Genomic DNA, 9,541 nt, shown 5'->3' on the forward strand with positions numbered 1-9,541 from the left:
GCCTTTATTATTTTTATAAATAGCTCAAGGCAGCAAACACAATTCTTCTTCCACCTCCTATTTTCCCAACAGCCCTGTGAGGTGGGTTGGGCTGAGAGTGACAGACCCAAAGTCACCCAGCCAACTTTTGTGCCTAAGTCCGGACTAGACGTTGCAATCTCCTGGTTCCTAGCCTGGGAGAGGCCCCACAGGCATATCCAGTCCAGATATGTTATCTAAGCTCCCAGAAGGATTTGGGAGTCATGACTGGGGTTCGAGGCAGGGACCATTTTTAAAACAAGAAAAGCTCTGGATCTGCTGTCCCAACCTGTTGATCTGTGGGTTTTCGAGGACTACAATTCCCAGGATACCTTGCGTGTATGGCTAGTTGATGAAAGGCTAGTTACAGGCTACTTAAACCAGTGGTGTGTTTTAAAAAATTTCACTACCAGTTCGGTGGGCGTGGCTAGGTGGGGGGGGGCATGTGACTGAGTGGATGTGACCAACTTGACGTGTTGTGGCCCAGCAGGAGCCGTTGGAGCTGCCACCAGACTCCGACAGCGAGGGGCCCCTATGAGTCGGCCCTGGAGGATGTGGAGGACCCTGGACAGGGTTCCGACTCCGAGCAGGGCGCAGAGAGACTGGTTGGCCACCAGGTGGCGCCTGAGCCTTGGATCAGTGGGGAGGAGACAAGGGAGAGTGATCCAGAAACCAACAGTGAATTGTTCCTGGATGCACGCCATCGAAGAACTACTCGGCGTCAAGAACAATTACATAATTATAGGAGGTAATTATGCTCAGCTGGTGGTCATTAGGCTCCTCTCCAGACTATAAAAAAGACTACTTGTGCCACGCCCGTCTTGCAGAAGTCAACGCTTTGACTAAAGAGAAATTAACTTGGCAGGCTGGATTGCTGCCAAAGTTTGTCTGAATTGCTGCCAAGGTTTATCGGACTTGCTACCAAGGTCCTTATCTGTTTGTTTACTTGGCTTTCAGCCACCGAGATTCTGGTCTTGTTATTAAAGGACATTCCATTTAAGCTTGTCTCGGCTTTCGTTACTGGACGGAGGAGGGGGTCAGAACATTGACGTAACTCACGCCCACGCCCCACTCAGTCACATGCTCCCCCATCTAGCCAAGCCCACAGAAAAAGGTAGGAAAATGTTTAGTATTTTTCCCGATCTACCCCTGCCCTCCCTTCGCTAGTCACCCCCTTTTCCCCACTTCCTCCCCCCCCCCCACCGCCTCTTTGGTTGCTTACCTTCCACAGTGGCTGGTCCAGTCCGGAAGGCAAGCTGACTGGAGTTTTCAGCCGCCCCCAGCCAGCCGCCACTGCTGGGAAGTGGCTGGCTGGCAAAGAAGCCTCCCAGCTGTTGGCTCTTTGCATACCACCTCTCAAGCCCACTTGGACTTGCAAGGCAATGGGATGCGCATGGACAAAGAAGATGGCGCTGATGGCAGACACTTTTTCACCAACTGGAGGACTTTTCAGTGTCCTGCAGCCAGCTGCCGGCCTCTTTGAGAGCCAGTATGCAAAGAGGCAGCACAAGCAAGTGGCAAGCGGATGGGTGGGGTGAGTAACCAGTGACAGGGGGACCGGTTTTGGGGCGTGGCCAGCCAGCCATTGCTGAACTGGGCAAAATGTATGTCACCAGATAGGGCGAACCGGGGCGAACCGGCTTAATACTGCCTCTGACTTAGACTGTGGATCATAACTTGTGCACCAGTTGCTGAGCAGTCTGTAGAGCAGAGTTTCTCAACCTTGGCAACTTTAAGATAGGTGGACGTCAACTCCCAGAATTGGAGTCATGTGACCATGAGGGGGCAGCATTGGGCTGGCTGGGGAATTCTGGGAGTTGAAGTCCACTTGTCTTAAAGTCATCATGGTCAAGAAACATACTGTAGAGACAATACTCATATATACCTGCTAAATATATGTTTAGATTGGTGCTGTAATCCCCTCCTATAAAGACAAACAAAGCTAGAAATGGGAGCAGGTAGCATATTTTTAAACTAAGTAAAATAAATAAGCAATTAAAGAAAAAGTTCAAACTGTCTGAGAATTGGGAAAATGTCTGAAATACAGGAGAACAAAGGTCTCATTTTTGGAGTGAATTTTTCCCCCGCTGGCGGTTGTGGCAAGGGGGGAAGGGGCAGTTAAAGATGGCAATGATAGCTGGGATCTTTTGGAGAAGACCAATGGTTAGATTAATGTGCTAATACAGGACAGGCCTGGTTTCTTTCTTTTTCTTGGTCAAGGACAACTGCTTTGTCTCTGACCAAAGATTCTCTAGAAATGACTGGAAGAGACAGGACCTCTTGCATTTTCCATCTTGAAATTTCCCATAATCCCCCCTAATAATAATCATCATCATCATTGTTATATTTTAAGAAGGTACTTGATTGATACCTAGGACACTGGCAGCAACCCCTATCAACCATTAGCACCAGTCAATGATATTTATGACTGAGTTCAGTTGACTGAGTTTCACGTTTAATGAATAAAGTAGATGATGATGATGATGATGATGATGAGGAGAGAGGAGGAGGAGGAGGAGGAGGAGGAGGAGGAGGAGGAGGAGGAGGAGGAGGAGGAGGAGGAGGAGGAGGAGGAGGGAGGAGGATGTACATGGATGATTTGAAGCTGTTTGGTAAAACAAAAGCTGAACTGAATTTGTTAATTGAAAGCACAAAAGAAATTAGCCAAGACATTGGTATACAGTTTGGAATTGACAAATGTGCAACAATGGCAACCAAAGGTCATAGAAGATGATGGAATGGAACTTGAGAATGAAGAAATGATAAAGGCAGTAAAACCAGAAGGCTACAAGTACTTGGGGATTTTAGAGGCCTCTGACTTAATGCATAATAAAGTCATGGAATCAACTTCATCCAAGTACATTCGATGAATTCGCAAGATATTAAAGTCCAAACTGAGTGGAGGAAACATCATAAAAGCCATAAATATCTGGGCTATACCTGTGATTCGATACTCTGCAGGAATAATTGACTGGACCCAGATGGAGTTGGACAATTTGGACAGAAAAACAAGGAAGCTTATGACAATGAATCATGCTTTGCACTCTAAAAGTGATGTTGACCGATTGTATCTACCAAGAGCAGAGGGTGGTCGAGGACTCCTACAAGTAAAGCAGACTGTGGAAGAAGAAAGACACAGCTTGAATGATTACATCCAGAAAAGTGAAGAACCAATGATTAAGGAAATAAATAAAGGAGGCCTTTTGAAGACAACTACAGTTAAAAGCTAAATGCAAGAAAGAAGTAATTGAAAAGTGAGCTGAAAATTGGAAAAGCAAAGCTATGCATGGCCAATACTTGAAAAGTATTGAAGGCAAAGCTGACCAAAAACTAACTTGGAATTGGTTAAGATCAGGAGTACTGAAAAAAGAAACAGAAGGCTTTATTTTGGCAGCTCAAGAACAAGCCTTAGCCACAAACTGCATGAAGGCAAAAATTCAACATGTTACCACCAACAGCAAATGTCGCCTCTTTAATGAGAAAGATGAGACAGTCGACCACTTGATCAGTGGGTGCAGCAAAATTTCACAAACTGACTACCTACAACGCCATGACTGCGTTGCTAAGATTATTCACCGGAAATTGTGCCAAAAGTTTGGACCTGAGTACAGCAAAAACCACTGGGACCATCAGGTTGAGAAAGTTTTAGAAAATGAGAAAGTCAAGAACTTGTGGGACTTCAGAATCCAGACTGACAGGCACTTGGCCTACAACACACCTGACATAACAATAATTGAAAAGAAAAAAAGTATGGTTTATTGACATTGCAATACCTGGTGATGCACGAATTCAAGATAAACAGCAAGAAAAAAATCACAAAATAACGGGACTTACAAATTGAGGTTGAGCGACTGTGGAAAAAGTAACCATGTGTTGTCCCGATTGTAATTGGAGCCCTTGGAGCAATATCTAAAGGGCTACTTCGCTATTTGGAAATTCTAAATTTACCTGACTTGAACATTCTGACTCTACAAAAAACCACTCTACTTGGAACAACTTATATCCTCCGATGTTACCTTAACAGTTCCTAGGTCCTTGGTTAGGACTCGAGCTGCTGAGCTACCAACCAGCCCCAAAGGCTGTGATTCTCACCAAAGATTAACCAGATGATGATGATGATGATGATGATGATGATGATGATGATGATGATGATGATAAGACGAAGATCCTGTAGGATCTTGAATACAGACAGATCATCATTTAGAACACAACACGCCAGATATCACAGCTGTTGAGGGCCAAAGAGTACAGTTTATTGATATCGCTGTACCAGGAGATGCCAGCATTGAAGAAAAAGAACTGGGAAAAACTCACAAAATATCACGATCTGGCTATCGAAACTATACATCTATGGATGAAACATGCAACAGTTATACCCATTGTCATTGGGGCACTCGGTACCATGTCCAAGAATTTTACAAAACACATCAAGGAATTGCAGCTTCCTGCAATAACACCAGCGGAACTGCAAAAAACAGCGCTACTCGGAACATTGTATATTTTAAGAAGACACTTGGTTGATAACAAGGATGCTGGCAGCAACAAGTATCAACCATTAGCAATTTGTGATGCGTTTTTTAATGTTCAGTCGACTGAGTTTCATGTTTAATGAATAAAAGAAATAATAATGGGGGGGGGATTTTGGTCCTGCCGCTTCCAGTCATTTCTAGAGAACTTTTGGTCAGAATCAAAGCGGTTGTCCTTGACCCAGAAAAAAATAAAGCAGGCCTGTCTTGGATTAGCACATTAACCTAATCATTTACTTTTAATTCTCCCCTCCTTTCACATTTGGCAGTGGAAGCAGAAACCTTGGAGGAGTCTGGGAGCCCCTTTCTCCGGCTAGCATATTTTATTAAAAAGCCGGAGGCTTAGGCCTTTTAATAAAATATATTAGCCGGAAAAGATATTCCCAGACCTCCTCTGATTTTTGCCCACCACAGCTGAGTAAAACATTCCTTCCTTCAAGAGCAGCAAGATGGTGATTCTATCTTCTTGGCGGGCAGGACTGGAAATATCTTATCTTCCTTCATGCAAAGTGGTTCTCCTCTACCCAGTGTCCGGGTCTACTCTTGGGAGGGGCTGTGGTCCAGGAATGACAAGATGGGGATCCAAGAGTGAGAGGTTGCCAGCCCTCACGCAAGAGACCCTCGGGATTAGCCCATTCCTCGTTCTTATTGGGGAAAGTTTGGGCTTCTTTGAAAAAAATCATCTTTTGACCTTCGAGTGATAACTAAATAATAAATGGGACATTAGGGCATACGGATGTATGCTTTCTGGTAAGTTCTTACTGTCCAGATCATCAATATGTTGTTTTAATGCTCCCATTAAGGCAAAATAAACCATTATTTTCTTTGGGGAAATCTAATATTCAGGATAAACTGCCTGGCAGCTTCCCACCTCAGAAATGTACATTCCCCTAAGAGAAGGAGAGGACCCCCCAAAAAAGTATTTGCAACTCTCTTTTCTATAATGACTTTTGGGGTCTGCTTTTCCCTAATTGGTGTCTCTTAGATTTTGTTAAGTTGTGCATTTTTTTAAGGTTACAAATGATAGAATCACTGATAATTAAAAGGGAGATGGTTAATCGTCCTAGACTTTCCTTTGAAACAAAGCAGGTCCTTTACTGTTTTTCTATGTTTTTCAATTGGATCTGCTCTGTTACACACCTTTGTGCATGTGATAATGTACATAGGTCCAGATCTCAGTCTTCTAGATCCCTCAAGACATGGGTATCAAACTCAAGACCCGCTGGCCAGATCTGACCCACAAGGAGCTTAGATCTGGCCGGCAAGGCCACCCTGGAAACATTGGAGTGGCCCGTGGTGCCTCTGCCAGCGAAAATGGGCTCCCGAGCTCCGTTTCCGGCTGCGACGGCCTCCTGCAATCCTCTGCCAGTGAAAATGGAGCTCCAGAGCCCATGTTCACTGGCCGAGCACTCGGGCTGCCACAGGCGCCCCCGACATGAGTGACATTGAGCAAGCCATGCCCACTCTGGCCGCACACAACCCACCCACCCCCCAAGATCAAACACAACCCTGATGCGGCCCTCAATGAAATCGAGTTTGACACATCCCTGCCTTAAGGAATCACAAAGCAGAATGGTTTGGAAAGTAGATCTGCTTCTCTGTTAAGGAATGAGTCGACGTCATGGAGGATAGGAGAAATAATATTTTAAAAAAATATTTTTAGTTTTTTAAAAAAATGGAATACAAAAAACATGTTGAGACTCTAGAAAGAGTGCAGATAAGAGCAGATGACTAGAGGAATGGAGGCTAAAACCAGTGGTGCGTTCCAGATTCCATTCCAACTGGTGCAGTTGGAACAGCCCCAGCGTCACTCACAGGGACGCGCGTGGCACACATGCATCGTACTTGCCTGCAACACTTCCACAAGCCTCCGTGATGCCTCAGCTGCTCGGTGGAGCATCATGCAGGCGCCATATGCTCCATGTGCATGCGCAGAAGCTCCAAAGGCTTAAAGGACAGGTAAGGAGCTCGGGCGGGTGGGCGGGCCCCCCAGAGCACTGTACCAGAACAGTACCCGGTGCTCCGGGCAGGCTCCGGTACACTTGAACCGGGACGTACCGCTTGCAATCCACCACTGGCTAAAACAAATGAAGAACAGTTACAGGAACTGGGCATGGCTAGTCTAATGAAGAGAAGGACCAGGGAAAACATGATAACAGCGTTTCAATACTTGAGGGGCTGCCACAGAGAGGAGGGGATCAAACTATTTTCCAAGACACCCAAAGTCCAGGCAAGGAATAATGGATGGAAACTGACCAAGGAGAGAGATTCAACCTAGAAACAAAGAGGAACTTTCTGACAGTGAGAACAATCAACCAATGGAACAGAAGTTGCCTTTGGAAGTTGCCTTCATCACTGGAGGCTTTCAAGAAGAGACTGGGTTGCCTTCTGTCAGAAATGGTGTAGGGCAGTGATGGGCAACCTTTTTGGCGTGGTGTGTCAAAAATCGGCAAAAAATCGAGCATAACTCGCGTTGTGTGTCACTTCAACAAAAACATAATTTTGCACAATTTATAGTTGCTTCTAATGGCGCTCACAGTTCCCGTTGGCACTCTGCTGTTCCCTGCTGTGGTGTGGTCGTAACCGACAGTCCCAGGAGTAGACTCTCTGTGCCGGCCTGACTGGAGAGAGGCGCGCACTGTTCCCGCGCTCCTCTCCTGCGGATCCTCCCTCGCCGCGCTGATGACGTGTGTGTGCACGGCACACACGCCTTACCAGCAGCCCCTGCGCTCAGAAAGGGGTGGCAGCGATACAGTAAGAGAGTGTGGGCGGGGGAGATCACACGTCCCGCCCCCCCCGTTCCTCCAGCACAGATTCTTTCATCCTCGGCGGCCGTGCAGGAGCCGAGGATGAATCGCATGAAATCCTGTGCGTGTCACCCCAAATGGCTACGCGTGTCAGCACTGACACGCGTGTCATAGGTTCGCCATCACTGGTGTAGGGTGTCCTGCTTGAGCAGGGGGTTGGACTAGATGACCTACAAGGTCCCTTCCAACCCTGTTCTTCTGTTGTTGTTATTTTATTAATTGAGTTCTTAGATTTTCAGAATATAGCAGCAAAGAGCTGGAATTTTCTATCGGTATTGCTACCATCTAGCGGCTATCTGCTAGAAACGGAGATGAGCACCACCCCCTAGAGTTAGGAACGACTAGCACATATGTGCGAGGGGAACCGTTACTTTTGCCTTTAGCGGCTATCCAGATATTTGCAGCCCCAATCTGACAGAATCTTGCATTTGGGAAGCATAGGGTTAAGGTTCCCTGGGGCAGCTTCCTTGGATGTCTGAAAGGCCAAGGGAGGGGCGGGATTGAAATAAATAAAGAAAACTGGCAGTTCTACCACAGAAGCTAACAATTTGCTAGGCAAGGAAGGTTTGTGTGTTCTAATTGCCGGTCTGTTTAGATCTCAGCTCTCCGGAGAGGTCTCGATGGGTGGGCTGCGTGCCTCGTGCCTCACTGGTTTGAATAGAGCCTCTGAGTCCCAGCAGGGCTGGATAACCCAACCAAATTATTTGTACCCTCGGTTGGTTTTTTTGAGAACATAAAATTGACTCAGCTCAAATGAATTCGCATCTGAACCAGAGGTGGGTTGCTCTTGGTTCGGCCCAGTTCGGGCAAACCAGTAGTGGAATTCAGGCCTGGGTCGCAGAACCGGCAGCGACCCAGGCCTGCCACGGCCCCGAACTGGTCCCCTCGCCGCCGCTGGGCTGCCACCATTTTGGATTTTAGTGACTGTGCATGCACAGTTCACTATAAATTGTTCTGTGCATGCATGAAGATCAGTTTACATTGAATAGTGCACGCACGTGCAGTGTGCGTCAGGTGTGCAGGCGGGTTGTTAAACCGGCAGCAACCTACCCCTAGTCTGAATCTCCTTAAAAATTGAAGATATCAAGGGATACGAAAAGTTGGGCTGGGAGTATCATGATATCATTGTGCAAATGATGTAAGGAAGTAATTCATGTTGTTTGCCCAGTGACATCATTACTGGGAAATTATAGTGAGTTATTCCCAGTTTATTTTGTCCCCAGCCCATTCCCAGCCAATCCTTGTAACCAGTGTTTCTCAACTTTGGCAACTTTAAGAAGTTTACTGTTTACTGTTTATTAAATTTATAGGCCGCCCAATCCCGAAGGACTCCGGGCGGCTTACAGAAACAAAAATTAAGAAAGATTAAAAACAGATAAAACACAACAAGTTTAAAAAGACACAACATGCACCCAATCTAAGCGGGGCTGGACCTCAATCCAGAGGTCAACAGCCCCAGGCCTGCCGGAATAGCCAGGTTTTAACAGCTTTTCGGAAGGCCATGAGAGTCGGTAGGGTCCGGAAGAAGTGTGGACTTCAACTCCCAGAATTCCCCAGTCAGACATCAAGTTCAGCTAGGGGAAAAAATCAATGTTTATTTATTAAAGATCAACATGATCTTGATGTTTATTTATGATAGATCAACTAAACTTAAAAGCAGTTAACAGGCACAACTGGGATAAAAGGCAAAAATCAGAGAGAAAGAGCGAGAGGAAAAACAGGGAACAATTTATGTTATATATCCGTGATGGCAAACCTATGACACGCATGCCAGAGATGGCACGCAGAGCCCTGTTGCCAGCTGCTCTTCTGGTTTAAAGGCCATTTGGGGGGCTTTGGGGAGCTGTTTTTCAAACCGTTTTCAGGCTGTTTTTCAGGCCAAAAACAAGCCAATCACCTGAAAAAGACTTGAAAATGGCCCCGAAAACCACTCTGAAAATGGCCCGAAAAACGCCCCCCAAATGCCCAAAAAATAGGCATGTGCGCATCGGCCAGCTGGTCTTCAGGTTTCCGGCGCTCCAGCGCACACACATGCATGTGCAAGGAAGCACATTCCAGTTTGGGCACTCGGTGCCAAAAAGGTTCATCATCACTGTTACATATTGATGAGCTAATCATTCAGCAGCCACAGGGCTTTCCAGAACCACTGGAAACAATACTGTGGGAAGGAGCATGTACAGTCCCAAAGGG

Source organism: Thamnophis sirtalis, unplaced genomic scaffold (assembly GCF_051295495.1).
Source record: "Thamnophis sirtalis isolate CommonGarterSnake01/CBP01778 unplaced genomic scaffold, rThaSir2_p1.2 scaffold_1, whole genome shotgun sequence".
Lineage (NCBI taxonomy): Eukaryota > Metazoa > Chordata > Lepidosauria > Squamata > Natricidae > Thamnophis > Thamnophis sirtalis.